This window comes from Carcharhinus amblyrhynchos, unplaced genomic scaffold, assembly GCF_965287045.1.
Source record: "Carcharhinus amblyrhynchos unplaced genomic scaffold, sCarAmb.v2.hapA scaffold_38, whole genome shotgun sequence".
Taxonomy (NCBI): domain Eukaryota; kingdom Metazoa; phylum Chordata; class Chondrichthyes; order Carcharhiniformes; family Carcharhinidae; genus Carcharhinus; species Carcharhinus amblyrhynchos.
In genome coordinates, this window is record NW_027649779.1 from 1,842,678 (window position 1) to 1,854,732 (window position 12,055).

The 12,055-nt window shown below is 42.5% G+C and overlaps 6 non-coding genes across 6 annotated transcripts; 4 read left to right on the top strand and 2 right to left on the bottom strand.

Moving 5' to 3' along the window:
- The first annotated feature begins 879 nt into the window (after positions 1–879).
- On the top strand, positions 880–952 carry trnaf-gaa (transfer RNA phenylalanine (anticodon GAA)). The gene has a single exon. It is a non-coding gene; the product is annotated as a tRNA-Phe (tRNA).
- A 2,678-nt stretch (positions 953–3,630) lies between these two features.
- trnal-uag (transfer RNA leucine (anticodon UAG)) lies at positions 3,631–3,712 on the top strand. The gene has a single exon. It is a non-coding gene; the product is annotated as a tRNA-Leu (tRNA).
- Positions 3,713–4,949: 1,237 nt separating this feature from the next.
- Positions 4,950–5,021, bottom strand: trnae-cuc (transfer RNA glutamic acid (anticodon CUC)). Its single transcript has one exon. It is a non-coding gene; the product is annotated as a tRNA-Glu (tRNA).
- A 2,025-nt stretch (positions 5,022–7,046) lies between these two features.
- Positions 7,047–7,119, bottom strand: trnav-aac (transfer RNA valine (anticodon AAC)). Its single transcript has one exon. It is a non-coding gene; the product is annotated as a tRNA-Val (tRNA).
- A 2,824-nt stretch (positions 7,120–9,943) lies between these two features.
- On the top strand, positions 9,944–10,016 carry trnav-cac (transfer RNA valine (anticodon CAC)). Its single transcript has one exon. It is a non-coding gene; the product is annotated as a tRNA-Val (tRNA).
- Positions 10,017–11,014: 998 nt separating this feature from the next.
- On the top strand, positions 11,015–11,087 carry trnaf-gaa (transfer RNA phenylalanine (anticodon GAA)). The gene has a single exon. It is a non-coding gene; the product is annotated as a tRNA-Phe (tRNA).
- The last annotated feature ends 968 nt before the right edge of the window (positions 11,088–12,055 follow it).

Sequence of the window (12,055 nt, forward strand, 5' to 3'; positions counted from 1 at the left end):
ATAACATTATTGTGAGAGCATTTCACGTGGTAGCGTGGCCGAGCGGTCTAAGGCGCTGGAGTAAGGCTCCAGTCTCTTCGGCAGGCGTGGGTTCGAATGCCACAGTGGATTTGAGTTTCGGGCTCACAGCTCAGATTGGATGCAGGAATGTGTCCTGTGTCGTTTTCGTCAAGAACAACGAACAGAAACATTACCAACTGAACAATTTGCTGGAGTAAAGCAGTGTGTGCAAGTGGCCCCTTTCGAGAGCACACACACACAGTGAATTTCTGAGTGCCGAGTTAAACACTCTGATGAAGGAGCAGCGCTCCAAAAGCTCGTAATTCAAATTGTTCTGTTTTACTTTAACCTGGTGTTGTGAGAAGGCTTTCTGTACCCATTTCAATCCAACACTGGCATCTCCACATCATGATATAATAACAGGATTACAAACAGTGAGACTGTATTAACTGGTCAAGAATTAAGATGATGGACTTGCATTTTTTAACTAAAGCTGTACACTTCCCATCATTCCTCGTTCTAACCAGATATTTACAGAATTAACCCGGACCTTGTGATAACCACCACACTCCAGAAACACGGTGATGACCTCAGGGCAAGCAGACCCGGTTTACTGGAGAAACAACTAGACTGGCTCCAGAAGCCCATCTTTTGCCCACAGTAATTGATATTACATTGCCTCTGCTGGTTCCTCCTGTCAAAATGAATAATGATGTTTCCCACTGCATTAAAGTTTTGTAATAATATGTTCGAGAAAAAAAAAATTCATGACGTTTAAAGCAAATCAGATCAACACCTGAAAATGATGCATGAACGAATGGGCAGAAATCATTGCTCTCTTAGATATTTGGGAGACGGAAGCTTCTACGTTACTAGCCCGCCGAAATAGCTCAGTTGGGAGAGCGTTAGAGTGAAGATCTAAAGGTCCCTGGATCAATCCCGGGTTTCGGCAGGATCCCATTGCTGGTTTTCTCTGCGAATTGCATTGCATTTTGTCTCGCACTGTCTTCAAACATCAGTTCACACAAGCTGCAACAGACCAAATACCCATCGCAATTTCCACCCTGCCAGATGTTGTTACATTTCCACCTTGTTGGATTTCGCTTTTTAAAAAACTTCCTCTATTTCTGAACATTCCCAATGTTAATGAAAGGTGATGGAGGTGAAAGTTTATCTTTGTTTCCTGATGCACACATGCCATGTAACGTCCTGAGTTATTCCAACCTCATCACATTTCAGTGCAGATGTCAGGTCCGCTTTTACATGGCAGTGAAAATACATTTTGTTGACCTGCTGTTTCATCCAAAACAATGTATATTTGCATTACCTCTTTTGATTCCTCCAGAAGGAGGCCATTCGGCCCATCGAGTCCGCACCCACAACAATCCCACCCACGCCCTATTCCCCGTAAACCCACATATTTACCCTTCTAATCCCTCTGACACTAGGACCAATTTGTCATGGCCAATCAAACTAAAATACGCATCCTTGAAACCGGAACACCCGGAGGAAACCCACGGAGGCACGGGGAGAACGTGCAAACTCCGCACAGACGGTGACCTGAGGACCTGAGTCCCTGGCGCTGTGAGACATCAGTGCTAATCACTGTGCTACCGTGCTGCCCTTTCTACTGCATTCAATGTTACTGCAGTTCACTCCATTCAAAGTTTTAGCATCAACCTGTGATAAACCATCCCGTGGTGATTCTGCTGAATAACATTAAATTATCACCGTTAATGGACCATCCAACATTGGGCGCCATTGATTTGAAGCTTTGCTGCGTTTCTGGGTGATCTCCAGCTCTCCATTCCTCCCGCAATGTCACCGCTCAAAAGGAGTTTTTCTCCTTCCCACATTGGTAAACTCACAGTTACTGGTTTCTGAGTGAAAACTGCCTTCACTTCAGTGGTGGTGGGAGACTTTACTATTTCATTCAATTAAAAGTTTTCTTGTCATTGAAGCAGAGATTTGGATCCAGATCTGCGAGATATTTGTGTCGGTCGAAACCATAAATTTTCCCCCACTAACAGCCAGATTTTAACCCGTATCAGCATTTTGTATCATCAGCACTTTCTAGCCTATCGCTCTCTTATTTTCTTTTTGGTTCTTTACATGTGACTTTTCCAATTCAGACGCAAACAAGGGAATCTGCCGAATATTGATTCTGACAGTTGCAGACCAGTAAGTCATACAGGATTGTTGTACATCTCCCTGATACTGATTCCGACAGAACTGGAAGTTACGCAGGATTGTTGTACAGCAATAAATCTACATTCCCTGACCGGGAATCGAACCCACACCATGGTGGTGAAAGCACCGAATCCTAACCACTAGACCACCAGGGAAGATAATGCAAATGCTTTAAAATGTTCATTTATCCATGAATCACCTGCTTTTTATTGTATTTCGGACTTTTTATTCGCCAAATACAAGTTTATCTTTCACATTGCCATGTTTATATCACACACAAGTGACTGTTTCAGGCAATGAAAGCAGTGATTCCTGTTAGCTGGAACAGGAAATGGACAGTGAGGTCAAATAGTCCCGCAAACTGCTCATGTGATACTTCCAATTTCCAAAACCCACCAAACCCATCACTGTGGCTCCTGTGAAACTTGGAAGGTAACACACGGCAGGAATTCATCACGGAGGGCACAAGTCATTTACCTTCTCTTCCCGTTTCTGTCGCTGCCTCTCTTCCAGCTCCCTCTGGCTGTTTAGCTCCCAGGGTCAATTACCTGCTTGATCCACACACAGACAGCTGGTGAACCCGAATTTTATTTGGACAGCAGGGAAAGCGAATGTATGACACACAACATGGAGCAGAGATGGAGTTTAGAGATGACAGTACAAAGAGACAAACATATCTCATCTTCCTGATCCAGGTACTGATTACAGGAATGTACACAGTGTGTTGCTCTGTCCCACTGCACAGAGCAACACACACAGACACAAAGGCGGACAGAGGCTTGAGGAGATGCAAACATTCAGAAATCAAGGATGTCACCAACTGGGGTCAGTTTTGTCCAATTTCTGGCTGGAGGTTAGTAAATTATCGCTGATGAACATAAATGAAGGAATCTGGAAATGAAATAGGGAAAAAAAATCTGGAATATTTGAAAGGATATGATTGCATTGAACGAAGAATTAATCCTGCAGTCACCTAAAGGAATGAATGCTGAGCAGAGCAGTGGGTGAGATTCAAATCTTCGTGAGAAAACATCAGTTTCAAATCCACTTTCACTGCTGTTTTGATTGCAAGTCAGGAACTGAAGATTTATTGCTCTCCTCCAATCCGTGACAATAAGTATCAGTTATTTCCCGGCAGCAGGCACGAATCTCAGCCTCGCCTTGTGTCCTGTCCTTTCTCAGGTAAAGACTCGCAGCAAATTCAACAGGAAGCCATATTCTCCCATCTGAGGAGCAGACGAGGTTAAGGACAGTTTAAATGGAGCCGGCTCTTCACTGCAGCTCATTGTGTTTCTGACTGGAGATGAGTTTTGTTTGCTGCACATTTCAGGGCCATCTGATTCGGTGACGATTTCTTCATCGCCCATCCCAACTCCACTGATTTTAACATGTTTCAGCATCAATGCAGTGAAATGACAGGATTATCACATTTCCCCATGTGGTAGTGTGGCCGAGCGGTCTAAGGCGCTGGATTTAGGCTCCAGTCTCTCTTGAGGCGTGGGTTCGAATCCCACCACTGCCAGAAAGCAGTTGAAGGCAGGGGGGTGTGTGGTCCCGTTTTTATTTTGACAAACACCCTTGTAAGAACGGGATATTGTGCTTGACTGATGGATCAACAGTTCCGACGCGCCATTGCAAAAAGAAAAACTCACCGACCTCCTCAGAATGCATACAGGGGACAACGTTAGAGTCCCTTCCTTCTCCAGTACCTCCCCAGAGTGGAGAAGCTACGGTATCTTCTTCGGAACCTTCAACATGTAATCGATGAAGACAAATATTTCGTGAAAGCCATCCCCACACCCCCCTACTTGCCTTCAAAACACAGGGCAACCTCAAACAATCCATTGTTCACAGAAAACTACCCAGCCTGCAGGAGAACAGCGACAATGACACCACACACCACCGCCAGGGCAACTTCTGCAAGATGTGTTGGATCATCAAAATGGATGCCATCATCAAACGTGAGGACAGAATCCACCAGGTAGGCGACATATACACATGTAACTGAGCCACCGGGGTCTACCTCATCCACTGCATGAAAGGGTATTCCGTATCATGGTATATCGCCTAGACCATGCAGACGCTACGACAACAGATGAATGGACACCGCTTCACAGCCGACAAGGCTATTCCATTCCTGTCGGGGAACACTTAAGCAGTCAAGGGCATTCAACCACCGATCTTCGGGTAAGCTTTCTCCAAGGCCGCCTTCAAGACACACCACGACACAGAATCGCTGAACAGATCTGATAGACAAATTCCAAATACAGAGAACGGCTTCAACCGGCATTTTGCGTTCATGAAACACGACTTGTAACCCCCCACCTTTTGGCATGGGCTTGCAAAATCCTCGTAAGTGTCCAGGCTTGAGAGAATTCACACTGCTTTAACCTGTCCTTATCCCCCTCTCCACTTAATCTCACAGTTACTGCTTCTGAGTGAAAACTGCCTCTTCTTCACTGGAGGTAGGAGAGTTCCTGCTTAATTCAATGGAAGTCTTTTCTTGTCACTGAGCACAAGATTTGGACCCAGATCTGCGAGATATTTGTGTCAGTAGAAGGAAAAAATTTTCTCCCATTAACAGCCAAATTTTAACATCAGCATTTTATATCATCAGTGCTTTGTAATCTATCGCTCTCTCATTTTTTGTTCTTTTCATGTGACATTTCCAATTCAGACGTAAAAGAGAAAATATCCTTGGTACTGATTCCGACAGACCGGGAAGTAACGCAGGATTGTTGTACAGCAACGAATCTACATTCCCTGACCGGGAATCGAACCCGGGCCGCGGCGGTGAGAGCGCCGAATCCTAACCACTAGACCACCAGGGAAGCTGATGCAATTGTTTTAAAAGATGAACTTGTGCATGAACCAATTGCTATTTATTTTACTTCAGACTTTTGAATTCACCAAATACAAGTTTATCCTTCACATTGCCATGTTTAGATCACACACAAGTGACTGTTTCAGCCAATGAAAGCAGTGATTCCTGTTAGCTGGAACAGGAAATGGACAGTGAGGTGAAATAGTCCCGCAAACTGCTCATGTGACACTTTCAATTTCCAAAACCCACCAACCTCATCACTGTGGCTCCTGTGAAACTTGGAAGGTAACACACGGCAGGAATTTATCACGGGGGGTAACGGGCACAAGTCATTTACCAAACTGGAAAGCAGGGAAAGCGAGTGTCTGACACACGGCATTGAGAGGAGATGGAGTTTACAGATGACAGTACAAAGAAACACAGATATCTCATCTTCCTGATCCAGTTACTGATTACAGGAATGTACACAGTGAGAATTATCCAATTATCCACTGTCACACTCTCCTTCCAGCCTTGAGCACGGAGTTAAGTTTTGAAGTGATTGAAGTTTTGCTCCAGTAATTCAGGGTTTTGTTGAGACCACATTTGGAACAGTGTGTGCAGTTTGGATCCCCGCATTTTAGACAGAATGAAAACAAAATCTGAGGAGGCTGGAATCTGAATCAAAAACAGAAAATGCTGGAAAATCTCAACAGCTTTAATGAGAAACAATAGATAGCATTGAAAAACTGAAAGATTATTTCTCCTGATCCGGGAATCTGAAACACGGGGGCACAATCTCAGGATAAGATGCTGATGATTTAGGACTGAGATGAGGAGAAATTGCTTCACTCAAAGGATGGTGAATCTTGGGAATTCTCTACTCCAGAGGGTTCCGATGTTCCATCATTGAACACATTTCAGTTTGGGTTAGACAGATTTATGATCTATCCAGGAATGAATGGAAACAGGAATATGGAATTGGAAGAAATGCTCAGCCACAAATTTATGTTCCGACTGTATTTTTTTATGTTTAGTGGTGTAATAGAATATATAATATTATATGTGTTGTCTTAGAAATCAATGGTCATTAAATAATGTTGGTAACACCAGATAACAGTACAGCCGGGAACAATTGACAGCTATTTTTTTATTGGCACCCACGGACCCTTTGCCAACAGGCAACTGTTTACTGTGAATGCTGATGGTGAGAAATTAGTAAAATTCCATCCCTGGGTGGTCTCGAATCACCAACCTTTCAGTTAATAGGCGAACGCGCTGACCAATTGCGCCACAGAGACTAAGACAGTCGCGAATAAGTATTTTCTAAACTAGTTTGTCACTGACCACAATTCAATTCCTGAAAACCTATTCCACAACTGCAGCATGACAGCACTGTTTACAACTCTGTACAAGTCTCTTTAGTTCCATTGATCCCGCAGCATAGCTGTAGTGTGTTGGTTATTCCCTTTCTCCTATGAACGGGAAGGTAAAATAAATCCACGTCTCTTCCCACAGGGAGGAATTCAACGGGAGGCAAAGGGAACTGATCACCATTTTTATTATGGGATTGAAACATTCAGGCACATAAATCCGGCCCGTTACAGGAAAGTCCAGTAGACCCGCACTGAGTCTCGATTCCCTCATCTGTCTGATTGGTTTTTCCTGTTTCTTAGTGATGAAAAACGATTTAAAAATATATTCTTCTGTGAAATGTGTGCCATTTCCTCTCGTTCACTTACAATATCACTTGTATCTGTCTTTTTGAGCACACACTACTATCAGATATTTCAGATGGTGATTAACCATATTCGTCGGCATCTATAAACCCATTAAATCTGTTGTAGACTGAACAAGATGCGGATAAATCCTCGGTGTCAAAATCGACTTCCCTGAGTTTTCGTCAAAATAACGTGTTTATAATTTCACAGAAAGTATTTGAGGGTGATATCAGATCAACGATAACGTGTTTAACATCGAAGTTCGGTTCATGTTGAGCAACAAACTGAAATCAAACAGTTTTCTCTTCCACCACACGAGAAAGGTTAATAAATGTTTCTGCCCGGTTTCGAACCGGGGACCTTTCGCGTGTTAGGCGAACGTGATAACCACTACACTACAGAAACAGCTGGGAATGCCTTATAGCGAATCTGCTTGTCTGCAATGTTCAACTACGTTGTGTTGCTGCAGGTTCCGATAGTCAGACTGAGATCCCATGTCACTGAATTCAGGAAGATAACCGTTACTTTCAATCTGATTGTACAACTTATCCCCAACATCAACATTTAAAAGCGTTCATCTGGCAAATATCTAAGGGAGCAATGATTTCTGCCCATTCATTAATGCATCATTTTCAACTTTCTTCGAATAATCCCAATCAATTGTACTCAGTGATAAAAACAAATTACTGCGGATGGGAAAAGAGGAAATGTTCCAAAATCTCCCAATGTCTGACAGCACCTGTAAGGAGTGAAAAGGGCGGATGTTTCGAGTCCAGGTGACACTTTATCAAACGGAATTACTCCGATCGAGAAGTCAGGTTGAATGGCTGTTTGTCGATATAAGCTACAGAATTGCCAACATTAAGACTGCAATCCCTGCCCAGAGGATGGGTTGGGACTTTCTAACTGAGGTTCAAATCCCGTCATATTCGCTTCCCGTCATTTCTCATCGTGACTTATTTTTGTTGGAAATTATTGGGAATAAAGCAATGGGTGCAGAGATGATCAATTCATTACAAATCTCTCACATCAGCATCACTGAAGGTCCAGTGAGCAGGATCGGCGCCGTGACGGGGTTTCGATTCCCAGTCACGGAGTGAATCATTTTTTGTTCAATTCTTCATTTAATGAAAACACGCCTCACAGCGTCTGTGAAGGGAACAGCATCTAAATCTTCCAGCTGGATGAACTGGCATCGGAGCTGGAAAAGTCGGAGATGTAACACTAACGATAAACTCTGAAGAACATACATGTCAGATACACAACATACATGTCAGATACACACACAACACACATGTCAAATCACGTCACTGTCAAGTTGCGTCTTTTAACTTTCTGTTCTCCACCTCAGACATTTCCCCATTCATCAAAAATCCCCCACCACAAGCCCCATCCTGCTCCTCAATCCACTGATAATGCTACTCGTACCGCAAAGAGCGGTTAGCGTTTGGCTCCATAGCTCAGTGGTTAGAGCCGTGGTGTTGTAAAAGCAGGGGTCGTGAGTTCAATGTCTCGCTGGAGCCTCCACCTGAAGTTTAGCTACTAGAAGCTGTAGGGAAAAGGTAGATAGAGTGGAGTTCTTGTGAGTGGAGGGGCAGGTCAGCTGCAACTTTGGAAAACAAAAAGATTTTCTTCTTCGTGAAAAAAATAGAAAGACCAGAACATATTTGACAAGCTGAAAAATATAAATGTTGATATTAAGAATATAATAGATGCGTTTGTACAAGGAACGCTTAAACTTAGCATGTAGGTGCAGCAGATAATTGGAAGGGAAATTACATGTTGGTCTTCTTTGCCGGCAGACTGGAGTTTAAAAATAACGAGGTGTCTGCAAATGATCACTCAAAGCATTTGACCGACTTGTTGTTGCTGCCACATTGAATGAAAAAAAAATCACGTGTTTTTAGTGACCATTTGCATCTGGCGGTTCTGTTCCTGTTTGTATGGTGTGATGGCGAGCTCTCCGGACTCCAAATACAGTACTCGGAGTTCAGAACTTGGTGAAAGATTGTTTGATTTTGCAAAACGTATTACGGGTTTTCTGAAGGGAATTTAAGTTTAAATTCTCAGAAAGCGGGAATCTAAACGCTGAGGAAGTTTCAGCAAATTCCACCACAATCACATTGCAGACGATGCAGTGAATGACTCTCCTGGCGTCATTGCATCAGCCCCAGGGGACAATTGCTCAAGTGCGAAACGTCACCCATGGAATCAACAGCACTCTGAAGGACAACAATCATCCCCCCCCCACCCCACAAACTCTATCTCTCTCTCACACACAGACACACACACACACACACACACTTGCTCAGTAATTGCCGGACTCCAGTAGAATGGTTATTGTGTGACACCAACTGATTCTTTCTTTCAACAAAGAAGGGAAAGAACGGCGGAAAGATGAAAAACACAGATGTTTCAGGCATCTGGCGCTAAAGGCTCAACAAATCGAATTCTAACAACAGCTGAACTGGCTAAGTAATTCTCTGGATTAGCACTTGGTGAGAAATTTAAACTAAACGCTGTTCAGGCAATCTGCGTTTGCAAATTAAAGCAAGGATCCGCCGAGATTTGAACTGGGATCACTAGATTCACAGTTTTACAGTGCTCACCATTACACCACGGAACCCAACACATGGCAGGAAGTTGAAAATGGCCGGTAAATATTTGTACCATGTCAACAGCAGGGAGAAATTTCAGTCCCGTTGCACAGTTCATATTTATAAAGCCGTTGCTGGTTCCTCCTGTAAAATAAGTAGGCTACCTTCCACTGCATTAAATTTCACTGTAACTGACCACATTCAAATTGGAATGTTTGTATTGAACTGACATAAACCTTACTGCAGTAAATCTACTGAACAACATCAGCTTGTCAGAGCTCTGCTTTCTTCACAGTCCTTGTGAGAATTGCCAGAATTTTCCATTTTCTTTTCCGATTCCAGCATCCGCAGTAATTTGCTTTTATTACTGAGTATAATTGATTGAGATTATTCGAAGGAAGGTGAGAATGATGAAATAATAAATGGGTAGAAATCATTGCTCCCTTAGATATTTGCGAGACGAGTACTTTTAAATGTTGATGTTGGGGATAAGTTGTACAATCAGATTGAAAGTAACGGTTATCTTCCTGAATTCAGTGACATGGGCTCTCAGTCTAACCATCGGAACCTGCAGCAACACAGCGCAGTTGAACATTGCAGACAGGCAGATTTGCTCCAGCCTGCTTCAAGCTGTTTCTGTAGTGTAGTGGTTATCACGTTCACCTCACACGCGAAAGGTCCCCGGTTCAAAACCGGGCAGAAACATTCATTAAGCTTTCTCATGTCGGGTAAGGGAAAATTGCTTGATTTCAGTTTGTTGCTCAACATTATCCGAAACTCGATGTAAAAGACATGTTATCATTGCTCTGACTTTACCCTCAAATGTTTTCTGTGAAATAATATGCACTTATTTTTGACGCACTGACAGGAAAGTTAGATTTTGACACCGAGCATTTATTCCCATCCCATTCAGTCTAAGACAGAATTTAATGGTTTACAGGTGCAGACTAATATGGTTAATCACCATCTGAAATATCTGATAGTAGTGTGCGCTCAAACAGACATATACAAGCGATACTGTAAGTGAACTAGAGGAAATGGCGCACATTTCACAGAAGAATATTTTTAAATCGCTTCTCATCACTAAAAACTGGAAAAGGCATTGGGGCAGACGAGGGAATCGAGACTCAGTGCGGATCTACTGCACTTTCCTGTAAAAGTTCGGAATTTATGCGCCTGAATTTTTCACGTCCATAATAAAAAAGGCTCAAGGGTCACGAACAGATAATTCTTGATTTTCCTCCATTTAAATGTATTTGGCTTTGTTTAAAAGCTGACGATAGTCAATCTCAAAATTGTGATCTGTATTACCCGGTGACTCGATTGGTTCTGTTGGTCAGTTATATTTTCAATTCAGTGATGTTCAAGTTCAGAAATATTCAATTCATAAGGAAGACAAATGTGTTAAATAATACATTGATACTAAATATTGAAGGGAATAGTGAGTAATATTGTACAATGAACTTTGATAAATTGTCATCTGGACTCGAAACGTCCGCCCTTTTCATTCATTACAGGGGCTGTCAGACATTGGGAGATTTTGCAGCATTTCCTCTTTTCCCATCTGCAGTAATTTGCTTTTATCACTGAGGACATTTGATTGAGATTATTCGAAGAAAGATGAAAATGATGCATTAACGAGTGGGCAGAAATCATTGTTCTCTTAGATATTTGGGAGAAGGAAGCTTTTAGCCTCCCGGACAGCTGAAATAGCTCAGTTGGGACAGTGTTAGACTGAAGATCTAAAGGTCCCTGGTTCAATCCCGGGTTTCGGCAGGATTCCCTTGCTGGTTTTCTGTGCTATCAACTAATTGGCACTGCATTTTGTCTCGCACTGTCTTCAAACCTCATTTCACACAAGCTGTAACAGACCAAATACCCATCGCAATTTCCATCCTACCAGATGTTGTTATGTATCCTCCTTGTTGGATTTCACTTCTTTAAAAAAAACTTCCTCTATTTCTAAACATTCCCAATGTTAATGAAAGGTGATGGAGGTGAAGGTTTATCTTTGTTTCCTTCTGCACACATGCCATGTAACATCCTGAGTTTTTCCAACCTCATCACATTTCAGTGCAGATGTCAGGTCCGCTTTTATATGGCAGTGAAAATACATTCAGCAAAATCCCAGTTGTTACTATACTACACCAAGCCTCATTTGAGATTATACCGTTCATTCTGCCAGTTATTACAGCACAGAATTAATTGTCGGCTAATGCCACAATATTTCATATCTCTGTTGTGACTCCACTAGACCCTCTCTCTCCTGATACTGCACCAGAACACGCATTACACGCGGCTCCATCTCTGTTATTACATTGCAACCTGACACGTATGATGAAAGATTGACAATATCTCACTCACTGCTGCACCAGTCCACCTCCCTGTTTAGACCGAATAATATCCTGACTCTAATTATTGACCTATTTCATGTTTCAATTATTGCTGTACTTGTCCCTGTCGAAGGTTATATCAATCTAAGGCCTTAAACAGAAATTACTGCAGCAGGCTATACAGCCAATGAAAGAATAAGAAACAGCAACTGAAACGAGCGCTTCACAACATCTGCAGTAGCAAAGGAGATCCACGAGATGGCAGTGAAGCAGTGATTTTTGGAACGAACACGAAACAGAGATCGTCTCAGTTATTGCTGCAATAGATCTAACCTTTGTCCATCCTGAACTGGACACAGATTATATGATACAAAATCATATTTCTGATTATATGACAGTGATTCTCAGTTG